The sequence below is a fragment of the Capsicum annuum genome, chromosome 3, assembly GCF_002878395.1.
Source record: "Capsicum annuum cultivar UCD-10X-F1 chromosome 3, UCD10Xv1.1, whole genome shotgun sequence".
In the NCBI taxonomy this organism is placed as follows: domain Eukaryota; kingdom Viridiplantae; phylum Streptophyta; class Magnoliopsida; order Solanales; family Solanaceae; genus Capsicum; species Capsicum annuum.
The window spans coordinates 151,947,631-151,968,532 of NC_061113.1; positions in this window are offsets into that span (position 1 = coordinate 151,947,631).

The following is a 20,902-nucleotide window of genomic DNA, read 5'->3' on the forward strand; positions in this document are numbered from 1 at the left end:
TATAATGATCCAGAAAACAACCCAAATTCTCGGGCCCACCAGCTAGAGCTTGGTGAATTCTAATATTCTTTGATATTCTAACACCAACTTTATCATAGGCTTCCAGTGAACTCTTCAAACTGATATGACTAGCCATGAGTTTGAACATAGTGGGATCCAACTTGTGCGAGTGATCTACTATCACTCTACTTACCAGGTTCCATTGGGTTTTACTAAGCAATTAATTTTGGCAGGGCATAATCACCACTTAGACGACTTTTACTTTTTGATTTTTCTACTACCTTATCACAAATATATAGAATATACTTGAGAGAATTTGAATCTTTCAATTTCATAATTGATTTTCTTATTATGCTAAAACCAGCATGTTTAGCATGTTCTTGGTAAAAAGCATAAGCTACTACCAAACTAGAAAAATGCATACCTGTAACGAGGCCAAGTTTAGAATCATACATGAATTCAGGATGATCCACAAAAAAATTTTCAATAGATGCATTTTCTTCTTCATTGAGAATACTATCATGTTCAAAAAGTTCAAACAAATCCCCCATTGTGTTTCTTAAATCTTTTGTGTCACTTGACTCACGGGTTTCCCTTGAAGAATTAGAACTTACATAGTTGTTTTCCGTTCTGATTTTGTCAAAAAATAATTATAGACAGAGTTAGTGATTAATTGATGTTCTTGATGTTTAGTGAAGGATAAAATTGAAGAACAAAAATGGATTTCAAATGCATGTTAACTTGTAAGTTAAAAAAAATAAATTAATAAAATATTGAATATGTTAGTTATTGGCAAGCTTGATCACGAATACCTAAAGAATCTCCTTAGAATGAATGATTAAATTAATTAAGAAATGCTAAAGTCAGATTTGTAAGGAAAATTAAGGCTGGGGAAAAATTTGCACCTAATTATACTTAGTGAGTTAAGGTTTAACAATGTCATTATACACTTTTTAGACCCTTTTTGGACATAGCCGCTTAGAAGTTTTGGTTTTCCCATAATTGTTATAGTGATAACCGACTGTAGTATTTTAACTACGGAGGACATTTATAACGACCTGAAAATTTGATGAAATATGTGAAATGTATATTTCTATTTAATTTGAGTATTTTACCCCCTCTCCATACTTGCATTTTGATATTTATGTGGTGTGGGATTGATTGGTATAGTTCTCGAATGCATTTTGGTACCATTTATGTGATATTATAATTTTTAATAGCTTCAAGAGCCTTATTTTGGACTTATACGGATATCTCTTGATCCGTGCAACATATGGCTAAACGGACTGCCAATAGCTTCGAAATATCAATTTTAGGCTAGGTAGATCTTTGGTTTGGGTCTTGATGCACCCGAGCTCATTTTGACCTATTGGTCGAAAAGTTGAAAAATTAGAAATATGGGTGTAGGACACACATTTGGTCGAAACAACCTTGAATGGAAAATCTGACTTTTCGAACACGTCCAGAACGTCAATTTTAGGGTGGTGTCATGTTCAGTGTAATTTTACGGCTTTTAAATCTCATTTCGATCCTCGATTTAGAAAATTATGATTTTGGATTTTAGGGGTCAACTTTGTGAAAATGACGTTTCTTCAAAATTCTGATATCTCCATTGAGTTTGGAGCATTGAATTTAGTATGGTTACATAGTTTGTTTGCATATATCAGATGCAAATGAATCGCGGGCACCCCGTCGAAGTCCGAATTGGACTTTAAAAAATCAACTTTTTCAATAGTTGGTGCAAAAAAAATCTTCACTATTAAGCAGCTTTTTGGGCCCATTTTGCTCATTTTCATCTTGCCTCTTGGAATTTAAACCCTAAAAAAGTATGAGAACTTAAAAGTGAAGCTTGTGGGTGCTGGGGAAGCTAGATTAACATCTATTGCTTGATTCTCTTCCGATTTAAGGTAAGAATCACCCTTTCTCTTTAATACTTTCTTAATTAATTTCTCAAAATTCCAAAAATTTTAGGGCTTGATTTTAAACCCCAATTTTACTCCTTTTCATAATTACTAGTTTTTATTCAATTTAACCTTCAAAACAATTTTTATTTTTTATTTCAACCCGAATTTTAAATATTTTACGTGGTAAAACTTAAAAATAATTTTTCTTCAATTTGTACCTCGTTTTTTACTCGATTTGACTTGAGTTTTCAGATGTAGGTTCCTAAAAATATGAGGAACACATTTTTGAATTAAATTTACAATTTTTCTATTCTTTTTCAAAAACTCATTCTAAGGGTCCATTTTGACCCCGGATCAAAAGTAGTCAATATGGATATCGTTGATTTTATTTTGATGCATAGATTCCATATTTGATGTTCTTAGTGGAGTTTGGGATTGTTCATGGAAAGTAAGATCATGGGTTTGAAGTGTAGCAGACCGATATCGACATTTGAGGTAAGTTATGACTTAACTCTTTCAGACTAAGTTGGGTAATAAATGATGGTACAAAATGCATATTAAGTGATACGGGCACGACCACGTAGATGGATGAGTGAAAGAGTGTGTTGACCCGAGACTTAGAGTGTACAAATGAAGTGTGAAAAAGGACGTTGGACACCCCAAAACCTACACTCCAAGGGCGCCTAGTTCTTGACTTTCATTAAGGGCAAGAAGGACTTTTACACTTCAAACATTACACTCAAGGGGTGCCTCAACTTAAGCTTCATTAAGGTCATTGTGGTATTTTGATGCCTCTCTTTTACACTCCATAGGAGCACCCTTCATTAAAGGTATTTTGGTTTTTGAATGTAATAACTATAAATAGACAATTAGGCTTCTATTTTTCACTAATTGTTGAATGATATTGAAGAACACTTTTTTCTCTAAAGAGAGAGTGCTTTAGTGTAGGGTTTGGAAAAGTCATTGTAGTGTAGGACTTGGAAAAGTCATTGTAACTAGGGTTAGCTTAAGTGTGGATTCACTTGAGTTGACAATCCAGCTTAGAAACGTTGGTGCTTTGGGGTGCTTTGAGTCCCTTTTGTGTCAAAGTAAGAGTGTGATGTTTCAATTACCAGCTTAGGTGGGTCTTGGTGTTTGATACATACCTTAGTTCCTTTGGTATTGTAGTTGTTATATCTCACTATCTATCTTTATTTTCATGTTCTTATTTTGTGCTGTTGTCTTGAATTCAAATTGTGTCTTGCCTCTTTAATGATTGTTACTTCTCCATCTCCTTTGTTTAGATATAGTTTCAATTTTAGCTTGTTTTCCCTTATATCATTTGGTATCAAGAGCCATATTTTAGGGTTGTTCCTACAACTCTAAATCTTGGATTGTTGTTACCTTAAGAAAATTTTCACATAAAGAGTCAAAAAATCCAAAAAAATTAAAAAAAACCATGTGTTGTCTTGTTGATCCATTTTAGATCTACTTAGATTAGATCTACATAGTTTTTGTTTGTTTTGATAGTTTCTAGTGCTAGATCCTTGCTCACTAGCACTATTAGAGTCTAGATCTAAGTTTTGAGCAAGATCCAGGTTCTTTTGAGCATTCTGCCATTGTTAGTTTTGAGTTTGAAGCTTTTGAAGGGTGGATTTCGTGTAGTATATTGTGGTTTGGACGTTTTGGACTTGATTTTGTATTATTTGTTCCTGGCTTGGCAAAAGGACCCTAGATCTAAAAGAAAGATTGAATTTGGAGTTTATTTGCCTAGTGGTCAAACTTGGTCAACTCTTGAATATTCATATTGTTCTTCCTCATCTTCATGTCTTATTAAAGAAGAATATTCAAAAGTGCTTGTTTGATCTTGAAAAGGGAGAAAAGAGAGTGTACGAGTTGTTAAAGGCAATTTTTAAGAAGTTTCCTAGTCTTGCCAAAAGAGAGTGTTCTTCTCTATCTGTACTCGTATGTGACATATTGTATATTTGTGTTATACTTGTTATATGGTTTTTTATTTGTGATATATATATTAGAATTATTAGTGCAAGCGGTGTGGGCTACTATTATAGGATATTTTTTTATTACAGGTGAAGTGTCCTTAGTATGTATCTTGTATAATTTATTTTTTACTTTTCTCGATTGGCGTATGATACCTACTGAGTACAAGTGGATCGTACTCACTCTTACTTCACCCTTTTGGTGCAGATTAAAGTTTGAGTGCGCCCTAAGTTATGTAACTCGGGCGATTGTTGTAGCTTTCAATGTAGTTGATGATTTTCAGGCGTTCAAATGTCTTTTACTATCTTTCTATGTAGACTATGACTTAATTTTTATTTCAGAGATAGAGTTTCCCTAGTATTTGGATCTCTTATGTATTTCATTTCGATTCAAGTTGTACTAGATACGTTCTTTACTGTTGACACCTAGATTTAGGATTTATGGTTGCATTATTATGTTTCTTTAGACATTTATTGTACTTGTAAAGTTTGGCTCATTTTAGAAGCCTTACCTTAGGGTTATTATTGTTTTCCCCCCTTCTTATGTATCATTTTATATGATAGGCTTACTTGTCAAGGTTCATTGCGACAATTACCATCATGGCCTATGGATTTTAGGTCATGAAAAATTGTTATTAGAGCAACCAGGTTTATTAGTCTCGATGGTGTAAGAATGGGATGTCTAATAGAGTCTCGCAGATCGGTATGTAGATGCTCATATCTATTATTGAGAGGCTATAGGACGTCTTTAGTAAACCTTTCTTATTTTATTCTTTATCATGTGAAGTTTTTTCATACCTTGTGTTCTGAGTTGTGTTTAACTCTTTCTGTATGGATGGTGTAGCTTATACTACATATCAGTTAAGAGATACTTTGAGAGATTAGTGGAGATTTTTTGTTTATTGTAGGCCTGTTAATGCTCTTGAGTTATCATGGGATCAGTTTGCTAATGCCTTTCTGGGGAGATTCGTGCCTTACAATTTGAGGGATCAGATGTGTGATGAGTTTGATTGTCTGGAGCAGGGTTCCATGACCGTTGCATAGTATACGGTAAATTTTTATGCCTTGTTCATATATTTCTACGCCATTATTTACACCGAGTCTGAGAAGATCTGAAAGTTTATGAATGATTTGGATGTCTTTCTCATATCTTAGATGGTTGTATTTAGAGCATCTTTTCAGAGCATTGTGGATCATGCGAAGATGATAGAGGGTCTTCTTAGGGTATCACAGGGAGGCTCCAAGAAGGTGTGCCATTATTATGAGTTTAGAGGTCAGGTTTATCGTGATTGAGATTTCAAGGGTTCTCATAGACATCCGGGCAGGTCAGTGCAGGTGCCTTACAGAGTTTGGGTGGTGGATCTTTGGGTTCAGCAGTGCCAGGTGGCCATTCTGGTCCAGTGATTCCTTCTCCTAATGAAGTAGGTCATAGGACTTATTTTGTGTGTCATGATATTTGCTATTTGGCCAATGACTATCCCCATTGTGTGATTAGATTTACTCCTATTATAGGTGTAAGAGGTGAAGATTCTACCAGAGGTGCAAGGGGTAGAGGTAGTGGATCTCGCAGTGGTGGTCATGGGGCTATTCATCCAATTAGTGGTTATGGTCAGTGTTATGCTATACCTACTAGGCTAGATTTAGAGGCGTCTGATGTTGTGATTATAGGTATCGTCCCCATTTATTTCAGACCTACATCTTTGTTATTTGATCCTAGGTTGACTTTCTCCTATATGTCAGTGTATTTTTCTTTAATTTTTTATTTTGTTAGTGAGCCTCTTGCCATGCCTATTCATGTGTCTACCACGGTAGGTGATTCTTTAGTGGTGAATCAGGTGCATGACCTTATATTGTGACTTTTGTCGGGTGTGAGACTTTGGTAGACTTGCTTGTGTTAGATATGGTTGTTTTTTATATTATCTTATAAATGGATTGGTTTGCTCGTTATCATGCTATCTTAGATTATTGTGACTTTAACTTCTTCAGGTGTGCCAAGGATAGCTTAGAAAGGTGCACTTCATTGGTTGAGAGGGGATTTTTATCTTACTTGGATCATATTCGTGACACCAGTATTATTTTGCCTCCTTTCTTGGATTCTGTCTGTATTGTCTGTGAGTTTATAGATTTGTTCCCTTTAAATTTGCCTAGTATGCCTCTGGATCGTGATATTGGCTTTGCTATTGATGTTGAGCCGGGCACCAAGCTTATCTCTATTCCTCCTTATAGGATGGCCCCAATCGAGTTGAAAAAATTAAAGGATAAATTGTAAAAGTTATCAGATAAGGGATTTATCTAACCTAGTGTATCGCCTTAGGGTGCGCCTATCTTGTTTGTGATGAAGAAGGATGGTTCTATGCGTATGTGTATTTATTATCGACATTGAACAAGGTGACAATTAAGAATAAGTATCCTCTTTCTTGCATTGATGATTTATTTGATCATCTTCAAAGTACTGCGATATTTTCAAAGATTCATTTGAGGTCCAGTTATCACAAGTTAAGGGTTAGAACTTCAGATATTCCAAAGACAACTTTTCAGACTCGATATAGTCATTATGAGTTCTTGGTCATGTCTTTTGGGTTGACCAATGCCCCTGCCATATTTATGGAGTTAACAAATCGGGTGTTTCAACTGTATCTTAACTCCTTCATTGTTGTATTTGTAGATGATGTCTTGGTTTATTCTAAGAGTGAGGTTGAGAATGAGGAGTATTTGCGATTGTGCTTTAGATATTGAGGGATGAGAAGTTGTATGTGAAGTTCTCTAAGTACGATTTTTAGTTGGAGTCGATTTCTTTCTTGGGTTATATGGTGACTAAGAAAGGTATTATGGTTGATCCAGCCAACATTATAGCAGTTCATGATTGGGCTAGGCCTACTTCGTCCACTAAGATTTAAAGTTTGGTTGGCTTGGTAGGTTATTATCAGTATTTTGTTGAGGATTTCTCTTTTATTGTAGCACCTTTAACTTAGTTAACTCAGAAAAAGATTTTCTTTCAGTGGTTCAGTGTTTGTGAGGTGAGCATTCAAAAGCTCAAGGATTTATTGATTTCAACTCCTATATTGTCTTTTCCCAATAAGGGTGTGGGCTTTACCATGTTTTGTTATGCTTCAAGTGTTGGATTGGGTGTAGTGTTGATGAAGGAGGGCAAGGTGATTGCTTATGCATCTCGTCAGTTGAAGCCTTGTGGGAGGAATTATCCTACCCATGATTTGGAGTTCTGCACATTTGTATTTGCCTTAAAGTTGTGGAGGCACTACTTGTATGGAGTTCATTGTGAGATCTTCTCAGATCATCATAGCCTTTAGTACTTCTTTACCCAGTGAGATCTTAATATGAGGCAGAGTCATTGGCTTGATTTTCTTAACGATTATGACTTAACTATTCTCTATCATTCGAGCAAGGCTAATATGGTTACGGATTCCTTGATCAGAAAGTCGACTAACATGGGTAGCTTGGTGTATCTTATGACCCATGAGAGGCCTTTAGCCATAGAGATTTAGTCTTTAGCTAACCAGATGGTTAGGCTTGATATTTTGACACCTGGGCATATTTTGGCATTTATGGAGGCTAGATCTTCTTTGATGGGGCAGATTTGAGCTTATTAGTTTGATGATATTAGATTGAGGTTGATTCCAGATAAAGTGTTATGTAGGAAAGCTAAGGAAGCCTCACTTGATTCAAATGGAGTTTGATGGATTAGAGGACGAGTTTGTATGCTGAGAGTGGGTGACTGGATTAGGTCGATCTTAGAAAAGGACCATTGTTCTAGATATTCCATCCATCCAGGTGTGACTAAGATATATCGGGATTTGAGATAGTATTACTAGTAGAGTGGTATGAGGCAAGATGTAGCAGATTTTGTGGCTTGAAGCCCATGTTGTCAGCAGGTGAAGGCGAAGCATATGAGACCTGGTGGTTTGCTTCAATGGTTACGTATTCCCAAGTGAAAGTGAAAATAGATCACTATAAACTTCGTAACTGGGTTGCCTCATAATTCTTATGGTTCTGACAGTGTGTGGGTCATTGTGGATCAATTGACCAAGTCAGCTTATTTCATTCTAGTTTAGGTTTTCTTCAGTGCTGAGAGTTTGGCTCGTATCTACATCCATGAGATTATGAGTCTTCATGGTATGCCAGTGTCCATTATTTCAAATCGAGGTTCTATGTTCACATCTCACTTTTAGAAGACTCTTCAAAATGAGTTAGGTACTCAGGTTGATCCCAGTATAGCATTTTGCCCCCCAGACTGACGGCCAGTTAGAACGGACTATCCAGGTCTTGGAGGATATTCTCCATCAATGTGTGATGGATTTTGATGGTTAGTAGGAGTAGCACTTGGCATAAACAGAGTATGCAAATAATAATAGCTACCATTCTAATATCTACATGGCTCCTTTTGAGGCATTGTACGATAGACGTTGTCTCTCTCCAGTTGGTTGGTTTGATGTTTCTGAGGTTATACCTCGAGGTATGTACATGCTTTGTGAGTATTTGGATAGAGTCTGAATCACTAGGATAGACTTAGACCGGCTCAAAGTAGGTGAAAGTGCTATGCTAATTGTAGACTTTGTGCCTTGAGATTTGGTGTTAGGGATCATGTTGTCCTCTGAGTTTCACCCATAAAGGGTGTGATGAGGTTTGGAAAGAGGGGCAAGCTTAGCCCCAAGTATATTGGTCCATTTGAGATTCTTTGAACTGTTGATAATGTGGCCTATGAGTTATCTTTGCCCCTATATCTAGCGGTTATTCATCCAGTTTTTCATATTTCTATGCTTCGTCGTTACATTTCAAATGAGTCTTATGTTATTTGTTGGGAGTCAGTTATGTTAGATGAGTGATTGTCTTTTGTTGAGGAGCCGGTCTTTATTTTGGCTAGGGATGTGAGGCAGTTTCGCTCCAGATTAAACCTTGTGGTTAAGGTTTAGTGGTGACATCGACCTATAGATGAGGCTACTTAAGAGGTCAAGTCTGATATGCGTGGTTTTTATCCCAGCTCTTTGTTGATTCATGTATCTCTTTTGCCTTTAGTTCGAGGACGAACTAGATTTTTAGTGGTGGATGATGTAACGACCTAAAAATTCAATAAAATATGTGAGATGTGTGCATTTATGTGATTTGGCTATTTTACCCCTCCCCATAGTTGCATTATGGTATTTTTGGGGTATGGTGGTGATTGGCACGGTTTTTGAATGCAGTTTGGTACTCCCTCCATTTCAAAAAGAATGACCTACTTTGACTTGGCACAAAGTTTAAAAAATAAAGAAGATTTTTGAATCTTGTGGCCTTAAATTAAAGTTGTGTTAAATATACCAAAATATCCTTTAATCTTGTGGTCCTAAACATGCAATGTGGAAATTTGAAATTAAAGTATTGTCAAAAAAGGAAAGGGGTCATTCTTTTTTAAACGGACTAAAAAGGAAAGTAGGTCATTCTTTTTTAAACGGAGACAGTATCATTTATGCGATATTGTAGTTTTTTATGGCTTCGAGAGTTTTATTTGAACTTATGTGCATATCTTTTGATCCATGTGATGGATGGCTGAACGGACTACAAAGTAGCTATGGAATATCAATTTTAGGCTAGGTATACCTTTGGTTCGGGTCCCGATGCGTCCGAGCTCATTTGGACTGGTTGGTCGAAAAGTTAAAAAATTAAAAATATGAATATGGGACCCATATTTAGTTGAAACGACCTCGGATAGAAAATTCAACTATACCAATATGTTTGGAATGTTGATTTTAGGATGACAACATATTTGGTGTGATTTTATGGCTTTAAATCTCATATTAACCCTCGATTTGAAAAATTATGATTTTGGGTTTCGAGAATCAACTTTATGAAAATGTTATTTTTTTCGAAAATATGATATTTTCATTGAGTCCAGAGCGTTGAATTTAGATTGGTTACATAGTTCATTTGCATAAATCGGACTCCAAACGAATTTCGAACACCCCGTCGAAGTCCAGGTTAGACTTAAAAAACAGTTTTTTCAATAGTTGGTGTAGAAAAATCTGCACTATAAAACAGCTTTTTGGGCCAATTTTGTTCATTTTTCATCTTGTCTCTCGAAAGTTAAACTCTAAAATAGTGTGAGAGTTTAAAAATGAAACTTGTGGGTGCTTGGGAAGCTATATTAACATTTATTTCTTGATTCTCTTACGGATTTAAGGTAAGAAATCACCTCTTTTCTTATTAATTTATTGATTAATTTCTCAAAACTTCAAAAATCTTAGGACTTAATCTTACATCCCAATTTCACTCTTTTTCAATTGAATAATATTTTAATCTTATAATTACTAGTTTTTCATCAATTTAACCTTCAAAACAATTCTGATTCTTGATTTTAATTCGAATTTTAAAGATTTTTGCTCGGTAAAGCTTAAAAATAGTTTTTCTTCGATTTGAACTTTGTCTTTGACTCAATTTGACTTAGATTTTCAGTTGTAGATTCTAAAAAATGTGAGGAACACATTTTTTGAAGTAAAGTTATGATTTTTTGGGGTCCATTTGATCCCGAATCAAAAGTAGTCAATATGGGTGTCATTGGTTTTATTTTCATGCGTAGATTCCGTATTTGATGTTTTTAGAGGAGTTTGATATTGTTCATGAAAATTAAGATGGTGGGTTTTAGTGTAGCGTACCAATTTCGGCATTCGAGGTAGGTTATGGCCTAACTCTTTCAGACTGAGTTGGATAGTAAATGATGGTACAAAATGCATGTTAAGGGTGAGAACCAATTATGAAATATGGCTATCTATATGTTATGCCCATGTGGGGGCCTGAATGTGATGTAATTATTACATCTGAGATATTATGTGATTTGTGTGACCATTAGGGGTCTTATGTGATGTTGGTAGCCTGGAATACACGTGAATAATTGTATTGTATTATTGGAAATGTCTATTGTGATGTATTTTTCATGTTGTGATATAATCATACTTTGTGGGCATATAAATCATGTGGAAAATTCATGGATAGTGAAAATCATAAGTAGATATTGGCTGACATGGTTGTGGAATTGTAACATTATGGTTGGTTGTGGAAATACATTGTGGATTGATTGTGGAAATACTCATTTTGAATAGTTATAAATATTGCATCTTCATTCTCATGTCATCATACGCATCATCTCACTTGTTTGTTTTACTACTTTATATATACTTATTGTCATGTATATGTACTTAATTATTTTCTTATGTTATGTATGTGCTTTGAAAATATTGGAAATACTAAGAGACATTGGAAATACTAAAAAACATTGGAAATACTGGAAACACTAGAAGGTTATGTGCCAATTTTAAGGTTGTATGCAAATTTTTAAAGCTGTGTGCCCATTTTTAAGCCTGTGTGTCAATTTTTAAGGTTGTGTGTCAATCTCAAGGCTGTGTGCCAACATCATCATCATCATCATTGGCATCATTATCTTATACATTGCACTTGCTTTATTTTGCTGATGTAGTGATTGAATTTTCATATTGAATTGTTAAATGTCTACTTGCTCTATATCATGTTATTTATATTTGACCACCTTGTATATACATATTCTTCTCTGTTTGTAACTACTGTACACTTGTGTTATACTTGCTATATTGTTTTTGTATTTATGATATTTAGAACCATTAGTGCAAGTGGTGTGGGCTACCATTGTGAGATATTTTTTGATTGCGGGGGACGTGTCCTTAGTATGTATTTTGTATACTTTATTTTCTACTTTGCTCAGTCGACCAATGATACCTACTGAGTATAATTGGACCGTACTCACTCCTACTTCACCCTTTTGGTGTAGATTTAGATTCGGGTGTGCCCCATGTTGCATGACTCAGACGATTGTCGAAGCTTTCATGGTAGTTGATAATTTTTAGGCGTCCGGATGTCTTCTACTGCCTTTATCTATAAACTATGTCTTTATTTTTATTTTGGAGATAGAGTTTTCCTTGTATTTGGATATCTCATATATTTCATTTGGATTCGAGTTGTACTAGATATGTTCTTATACTATTGACACCTGGTTTTGGGAGTTATGGTTGCATTATTATGTTTCTTTCCGCATTTATTGCACTTGTAGGGTTCGACTCGTTCTAGAAGCCTTACCTTGGGGTTATATTATCTTTTTTCCGCTTGTATGTCAGTTGTAATAGGCTTACTTGTCAAGGTTCACCACGACAAGTGTCATCATGACCTATGAATTTTGGGTCATGATAACATTGAACAAATTCTTTTTGCCACAATAACCCAAAAGCGATAATAATACTTTTCACACTATTAACTAGGTTAATTTTTGACACTTTTATCCTTCCATCTAAAATTTGAATAGTTTCTTTAATGTCATTCCCAGTACCTGGAAAATGATTAATCATATACGGTACTAGTTCCAAAATTTCATATGGAAAAGGAATAATTAATTCTCATAATTTTCATTATTTCTAAATTCTCATAGATTTATTTGTATTCTCATCTCCTCATAAAATACACATATGACTAAACATGTTACTAAGGCAATAAAAGTACGTTATAAATATAAAATAATTTACATGAGTAAGACTCAACAAAATTTTATTCAAGTTATATTTGAAATTTACAAATGGGATTTTCTGAAATTGTTTTGAGACAAACAATAAATACGTTTAATCAAACAATAATTCTCAAAACAGTTGATCAGGATGAAGCTTGTGTGAGACTTATTGACATTTTATTTAAACTAATAGAATTATCCGTGCTTCACGCGGTTATACAAAATTATAAAATATCAATAATTTTATTAATATAATATGAAATATAAAATAAAGAGAAAACATAGAGAAAACATATGAAAAAAGGATAATGCACATTATTCTTACGACCTTATTCATTAAAAATAGAAGAAAAAAATGTTAAATCAATACACAATCTTTTGAGTTCTTGTCGATATCTACTCCCACAAGTCGATCACAATTCAATAAGCTTTATCTTATTCTTCAAGTAAAATTAAAATATGACGATAATAAGCATCAGAAGCATAACAACTTAAAAAACTAATGTGGTCATTTTCTACAAAGTCTTACAATGTCATGAATAATATGACTATTAATTTTCTTAAGGTTAATGACGATAAAAATTTGTGAGAATAATGAAAATAAAAATCACTGAGTTTTACATTAAATTATGAGTGAATGACATATTTCTTGAGTAGGAGAAATCTGTCAAAAAATAAGAAGTGCAATTTGGAGTTGAGCAGTAGTTTTTTTGTTGTTGTTGTTGTTATTCTTCTTTTGGTTGTTCAAGCTAAGATTTAGGTATTTTTCAAGTCTTTTTATACACTTTCGAAATAAGTTTTCTCTATATTTTGTGTGGTGGATTATATTAAAGATGGGAACTCAAGAGACTCAAGACATTATCTTATAGATTTTAATGTTATTTAAAGATTATAATGAAGGATCTATAATTGAATATTTATGAAAAGTTATATTAATCAGACATTTTAAAGGAAATAAAAGGTCAAAAAAGGAATGGGGCGGGGGGTGATAGAAACATGTCCAATAAAGACACGGGTAACTATTTTTGAATGAAAAGAAATTATAAGCTTATGAGAATATATATATATATATATATATATTTGAAGATGTAACACAAATAATGATTCTCTTTGTTGGGATGTCTGTAGGTCAGTCAGTTCTAAGGTTTTTGATATTCGATGGAAGGCAGGTTGAAACTCTGCCCCAACCAAGTGAGAAACAACTTCATTATTAACAATTAATTCTTTAGAAGTGTTCTCTCTCTTATAACAATCTTTCATGAAAATTTTTGAGTAATACTAATTCTAAGAACGGACAAGTGTATCATACTCTTCCTTTTAGTGATTATGGGCTTGATCCTGATTTGGAGATTGGAGGTTTTAGAGATAAAAGAGGTAAGAAAGGAATTCTTCTTTATGAAAATACTAATCATCATTTTTCTATAAGAATTTTTTTCTTAAGAGTATTCAACTCTTTGTCTCTTCATCTAATGATATTCTAATATTTGGTGTGGTATGCTTTTTTTTCACATATATAAAAAAGTAATTCAACTGCGTATACAAGATACCTGAACTTATAAGTTTTTGTGGAAAGTAGAGGATCAATTATAGATAGAGGATTGGAGTTAAGCTGATATTTCTCACAGTTTTTGTAACTACCGTACTAAGAAAAAATTTCAATTGATTTTGATGCTAATACGTTTTGCTTTATTTAGTGATCAATTATATTATTGTTTCTTTCGTGTATGCTACTACATTGCTTTTCTCATTAACTGCTATGATTTCTTCATCGTGCTTTATTCTTCTTGTGCTTAAATTTATCGCGCTTGGGCCAAGGTCTCTTGAAAATAGTAAGATCTGGAGACGCCCTACCCCCCTCCCCCCGACCTTACGTATGAAAACTCATTCAGAATGTTATTTCTATTGTTGATATAAAAATTAATTCAAAATAACGTTTGATTTAGATTGATTTTTGGAAATTTTCTTTGAAGGTAATAGAAATTTAGAAAAATCAAGTAGTGCTTCAGATATAGAGACATAATCCTGAGACATCAGCTGAGACTCTTCTAAAATCAAGTAGTTCCCGTTTGGTTAATCCTCAACATTTGTACAAAACTATATATATGTTCAAGGATAGTAGTTTCCAAAGTTGTTAAGAGCTTTTGTATATTATTTTTGTTTCTTAATTAGTATATAATGTAATCTGTCAGATTATAGATGAAAGCGTTAAACGAATCATAACTCTAAAAGTATATTTGTAAAATTTGTGATCAATCAGGGATAAAATAAAAAAATTTAACTCTATCTCATTTACTTTACAAAACTTACATTATATAGATATATAAACTTAATTTTTTTAATAACTTATAAGCTTATTTATATTTTAAGTATAGAAAAGGAAAAATTAGTATTAATACACAAGCTTTTTCAATGAATTTCATTCCTTTCATTATATGAAATGAACAGAGTAGCTTAACAATATGCAAAAAAATACTTTCAGAAAAGTAAAAGAAATGAACGCTAAATAGAGACATTATAAGATTTTGTAGAAATAACCAGATAAACTTTTTAACTTGTTATATTTTCAATAATTATTGTATTTATATATAATTTAACTTGACTCGAAGAATAAGATGAAGATTGTTGAATAGTAATCGACTTATGGAAAAGGATATCGACAAGAGCTCAAAAAGTTATGCACTGATTATTTTCAAAGATTAAATCCTAGATGTTGCATTAATTTCTTTTTCCTTATGTTTTTTCTTTATTTGGTGTAGTTTTAGCATTACGGCAAATTTTTGTCAAATATATAGCTGATTTGGGCGCTCTATCCAAAACAAATCCTATTTTAGTTATTACCTTATCCATTACTACATTCTCATAAGCAGAAAGACTCTCGTCAATTGGCTTTTGTAGCAAATTCTATTTGTTCTCTGCCGCTTTGGGTTGTGGGGCTTACTTCCTAGCCCTAATTGGAGTATACGTAGTGAGGCTGAGGAGAAAAAAGAGGAATCCGCCCTAGGAGGGGATCGCGTCTGATTAGCTAATTAGTGAGGTGATAGCTTACCAAGGCGATGATTGGTAGCTGGTCTGAGAGGATGAACAACCACACTGAGATTGAGACACGATCCAGATTTCTACAAGAGGAAGCAATTGATAATTTTTTGCAATGGGCGAAAGCTTAATAGAGCAATACCATGTGGAGGTAGAAACCCCACAGATCGTGATCTTTTTTTCCCAAGAAAAAGCACTCAATGACCACCTCGCCTTCTATTTAAGGGCAGGAAATGTTTCTTTATCAAAAAATGATTCGATTATAAGGAAACAACCTATGATAGAGAAAAGATGGAATTCACTCTTTTATTCGATGGCTTTTCCTTAAATTAAATTGGATAGCAAAGAGTTCTTTAGAAAAAAAGAGAAATAAATAGAAAAATCAGAATAAAAAGAAATAGATTAATAAACTGATATTTTCCTTTTGAGTGAAAATCAAAAGATTAATCTTCGCATTCATTAGCCTAGGAAAAAATTAATGAGAGAGATAACACAACTAAATGGAAGAGGAAGAAAGAAAAGAGAGAGAGAGAGAGACCAAGTGGAGAGGGTGGAGAAAATGGTCAAATACTCCCCCAACCTTTACCCTAAATCCCAACTACACACTCAACCTTTAAAGGTGACCTATTACCCCCCTGAACTGTTTTAAAGTGGAATTATTATCTCCTGAACTATTTTAAAGTGAAATTATTACACCCCAAAAAACTGACAACCAGTCATTGCAAATCTGGTGTGATGCACGCGCCGCCACGTCATTACCATGTCATTCTTTATTTTTTTACTCTAAAAAAATTATTAATTTAACTTTATTATTTCCTTTTTTCTTCCTAATTTTCAATTTTAATTCTTCTTTTTCTTTCTTCTTCTTCTTCTTCTTCTTCTTCTTTATTTCTTTTTCTCTAATTCTTCTTCTTCTTCAATGGCACCCAAGAACCCATCAATGACAATTATTATTTTTTATTTCTTTTTTTTCAATTCTTCTTCTTCAATTCTTCTTCTTATTCTTCTTCAATGGCATTCAAGAACCCATCAATGGCATTTATTCTTCAATAGCATCCAAGAACTCATCAATGACATTCAAGATTAATTTGTCATCTTCCTCATCTCCTCATTCAAGAATTCAAGTTCTTAATTTTTTTCAAGTTCTTTTTCCCTCCTCCTTAATTCTTTCTCCATTTTCATTTTTTTCCATTTCACATATCTTAATGCATCAAGCTTGCATAATTTTTCAGTGTACCTCAGTTACACTTGCAAAATCAGAATCAAAATCACAAACTGTTGCAGTGGTCATTTATTCTGATGCACCTCCAATGAAGAGAAAGATAAGAAGGCACAAGAAGTAATATACACATGAGAAAAAGACTACTACTATAAGAGATTTTATTGCATTGGAAACACAAGAAAATTTATTGGTACCAGCTGAACCCAAAATTGTTTGTAGAAAATTCTCAATGTGAGAGACCAAAATGGAATATGGTACCAGTCATATGTATTCCTCAAGTTCTTGAGAAGTTGAAAATGTCATAACCAAGCATATCGTCAACATCTTCTATTATCTTTGGCTTCAACTTCTCAAATCTGTCAAAGTTATAACCACTGAGAATTAGTTTGATAAATTAGTTTTGGATTGGATGCCATTGTTGAGTTCTTGAAGAAGAAGAAGAAGGAAAAAAATTGATGGTAATTTCATGAGAACGATGATTCTTGGTATGGTAATTCGGTTAATGAGTATGTAAGTTTGATAAATTAATTTTGGATTGGATGCCATTGTTGAGTTCTTGAAGATGCCATTATTGATTTCTTGAAGAAGAAGAAGAAGAAGAAAAGAAAAAAAAAGAATAAAGAATGATAATAATTAATAATGAATAAAGAAAATAAATAAATTTTGGTCATGTCAGCATAAAAAAAGTCAACTGACGCGCCTATGGGCGCGTGTAGTCACGTCCAGTGACACGTCAGCACCTGAGAGGTAATAAATTCGGTAAAGATAAGTTCAGGGGGTAATAGGTCACCTTTAAAAGTTGAGTGTGTAGTTGAGATTTGGAGTAAAGGTTGGAGGATATTTGAACATTTTCTCGGAGAGGGTGCTAAATCTACTACTGAAATAATTTTTCAAGATTTTGTGTCAGTGAGACATGGATTGGAAAGAAGAAACTTTTTGGAAGTAACAAAGATATCAACGTGGTCATATATAAACACATAATTCTAAACAAATGTAACTAACTAATTAATAACACATATAATTTTGATGTACAGATAATTAGGTCTTATCATCAGTTTTCGATTACAGATATTTAAGGTATCAAAGCTGTATTTCTTCCCTCCAGATTAATAATCCTTTATTGATACATAAATAGCTATAGTGATTATCGTATATAATCATTTGTAAGTTGTGACTGATGCAAAGTGTTCAATAGTAAGAATTTAATTTAATAGGCAAATAAATACACAGAATAGAAGAAAAATTGCAGTTTGCAACATAAAAAAAAGAACACAATAGCAAACAAAGAGAAAAAATAAATACATTTCCTATCTTTAAAAGCATGACACATCAGCATGTTCATAACCTTCTTATATATATATATATATATATATATATATAGACACATCCAGTGGCGGACCCAGACTTTTTACCAAGTGGGTTCAATATGAAAAAAATAAATGCGCAACAAATGAAATAAAACAAAGTTTAAAAATACTGCTGCTATAGGGGTTCAAACTCGCGGCGCGGCTATCAAGAGTTGAACCCACTTCCACAAGACTAGCCATTTCACTCGTTCATAGTGGGTTCAAAATTAAATATATACTGTTATACTTATAAAGACTGATTATATATACACATATATACGTTGTAATTTTTCGATGAAGTGGGTTCATATGAACCTACTTGAACCATAGTGGGTCCGCCCCTGGACATATCAGCATGTTCATAACCTTCTTATTTATATATATATATATATATATATATATATATATATATAAATATAGATATAGATATAGATATAGATATAGATATAGATATAAATTAGCTAATCAAAGTTAATATAATAACTCATTTTTAAAATTATATTTTAACCTTACAAGCTATAAAATTGGATCGAATCATTGACAACTCTATGACACTTCAGATACTTTATATGTGAGACATTTCCTATCTTTAGAAGCATGACACATCAAAATGTCCAATATATATATATATATATATATACAACAACAACAACAACATACCCAGTGTACTCCCACCTAGTGGGGTCTGGGGAAGGTAGAGTGTACGCAAACCATACCACTATCTTAAGAGAAGTAGAGAGGCTGTTTCCGATACACCCTCGGCTTAGGACGAATAACAGTATAACAAATACAAAAAGTAAGCGGATACAAACGAGTATGGTACATAAAACAAACCAACAGTATAACAAACACAAAATAGAAGTGCATAATAAACTAGTACAGGATGCAAAAAAGCCAACACCACTAACCCCAAAAACTACAGCCCCAACACTACGAACCAGAAACTCCAGATCCAAAGGAGCACTCCCCTATTACTACCGCCGTGCTCCCACCCCTAACCCTCTACCCTAATCCGCGTCCTCCACACCTTCCTATCAAGGGTCATGTCCTCTGTAAGCTGTAATTACTCCATATCATGCCCAATCACCTCCCTTCAATATTTCTTTGATCTACCTCTAGCCCACCTAAAACCATCCATAGTCAGAGTCTCACACCTCTGCACTGGAGCATCAGGGCCCCTCCTCATCACATGCCCGAACCAATGTAGCCTCACTTCTCGCAACTTATCCTTCACCGAGGCAACTCCCACCTTCTCCCGAATAATCTCATTTCTCATCCTATCTTTCCTGGTATGTCCACACATCAATTGCAATATTCGCATCTCCGCCACCTTCTCCTTTTGGATGTGGGAGTTCTTAACTGGCCAACACTCTGTTCCATACAGCATAGCCGTTCGGACTACCACTCTGTAGAACTTACCTTTAAGCTTCGTAGGAACCTTCTTATCACAAAGGACTCCCGAAGCGAGCCTCCACTTCAACTACACTGCCCCAATGCGATGCGTGACATCCTCGTCAATCTTAACATTATCCTGAATTATAGACCCCAGATACTTGAAACTCTCCCTCTTCTGGATGGCCTGAGAGTCTAGCTTCACAACCACTCTATCTTCTTGTGACATATTACTGAACTTACACTCCAAGTACTCCGTCTTTGTTCTACTTAACCAAAAACCTTTAGATTCAAGCGTCTGTCTCCAAATCTCTAACTTATCATTAACTCCACCCCGAGTCTCGTCGATCAGAACCACATCATCTGTAAATAACATACACCAAGGCACCTCCCCTTGAATATGTCGCATCAAAACATCCATCACCAAGGCAAATAGAAACGGGCTAAGAGTCGATCCTTGGTGCAACCCTATCAAAACTGTGAAGTGCTCCGAACCTCCACCTACCGTCCTCACACGAGTCTTCGCACCATCATACATATCCTGAATCAACCTAATGTACGCCACGAGCACCCCTCTAGCCTCCAAGCATCTTCACAGAATCTTCCTGGATACTCTTTCATATGTCTTCTCTAGATCAACAAACACCATGTGCAAGTCCTTCATCCTCTTTCAAAATTGCTCCACTAATCTCCTCACAAGGTAAACGGCCTCAGTGGTCGAGCAACCAGGCATGAAACCGAACTGATTCTCAGAGATCGTTACGATCCTCCTCATCCTCAACTCTACCACCCTTTCTCAAACCTTTATAGTATGACTCAATAACTTAATACCTCTATAGTTGTTACAACTCTGAATGTCTCCCTTGTTCTTATACACTGGAATCATCGTGATTCACCTCCACGCTTTAGGCATCTTAGCAGCTCTAAAAATAATGTTAAACAACCTTGTCAACCACTCTAGACCTACCCCGCTAGTGCTCTTCCAAAAGTTTACTGGAATCTCATCTGGCCCCGTCGCCACACCTCGCCGCATCCTGTGAATAGTTCTCTTGACCTCCTCAACCTAGATACGCCTACAATAACTATAATCACGACCCTCCTCAGATATCTCCAAGTCTCCCAACACAGAACTTTTGTCCTCCTCGTCATTCAAAAGTTTATGAAAATAGGACTGCCACTTCTCCCTAATAAGGGCATCCTCAACCAACACTATACCATCCTCTCCTTTGATGCACTTCACTTGGTCAAGGTCATGAGCCCTCCGCTCCCTGGCCTTGGCCATCCTATACAACTTCTTATCTTCATCTTTCTCCTTTAAAGCCGCATACAAACTCTCAAAAGCTGCTATCTTAGCCGCCATAATCGCTAACTTAGCCTCTCTTCTAGCTACCTTATACTCATCCTTATTCTTCTGCCTTTCCTCATCATCCTTGCTCCAAACCAACTTAACATAAGCCACTTTCTTAGACTCCACCTTTCTCTTGATCTTTTCGTTCCACCACCAGTCTCCTCGA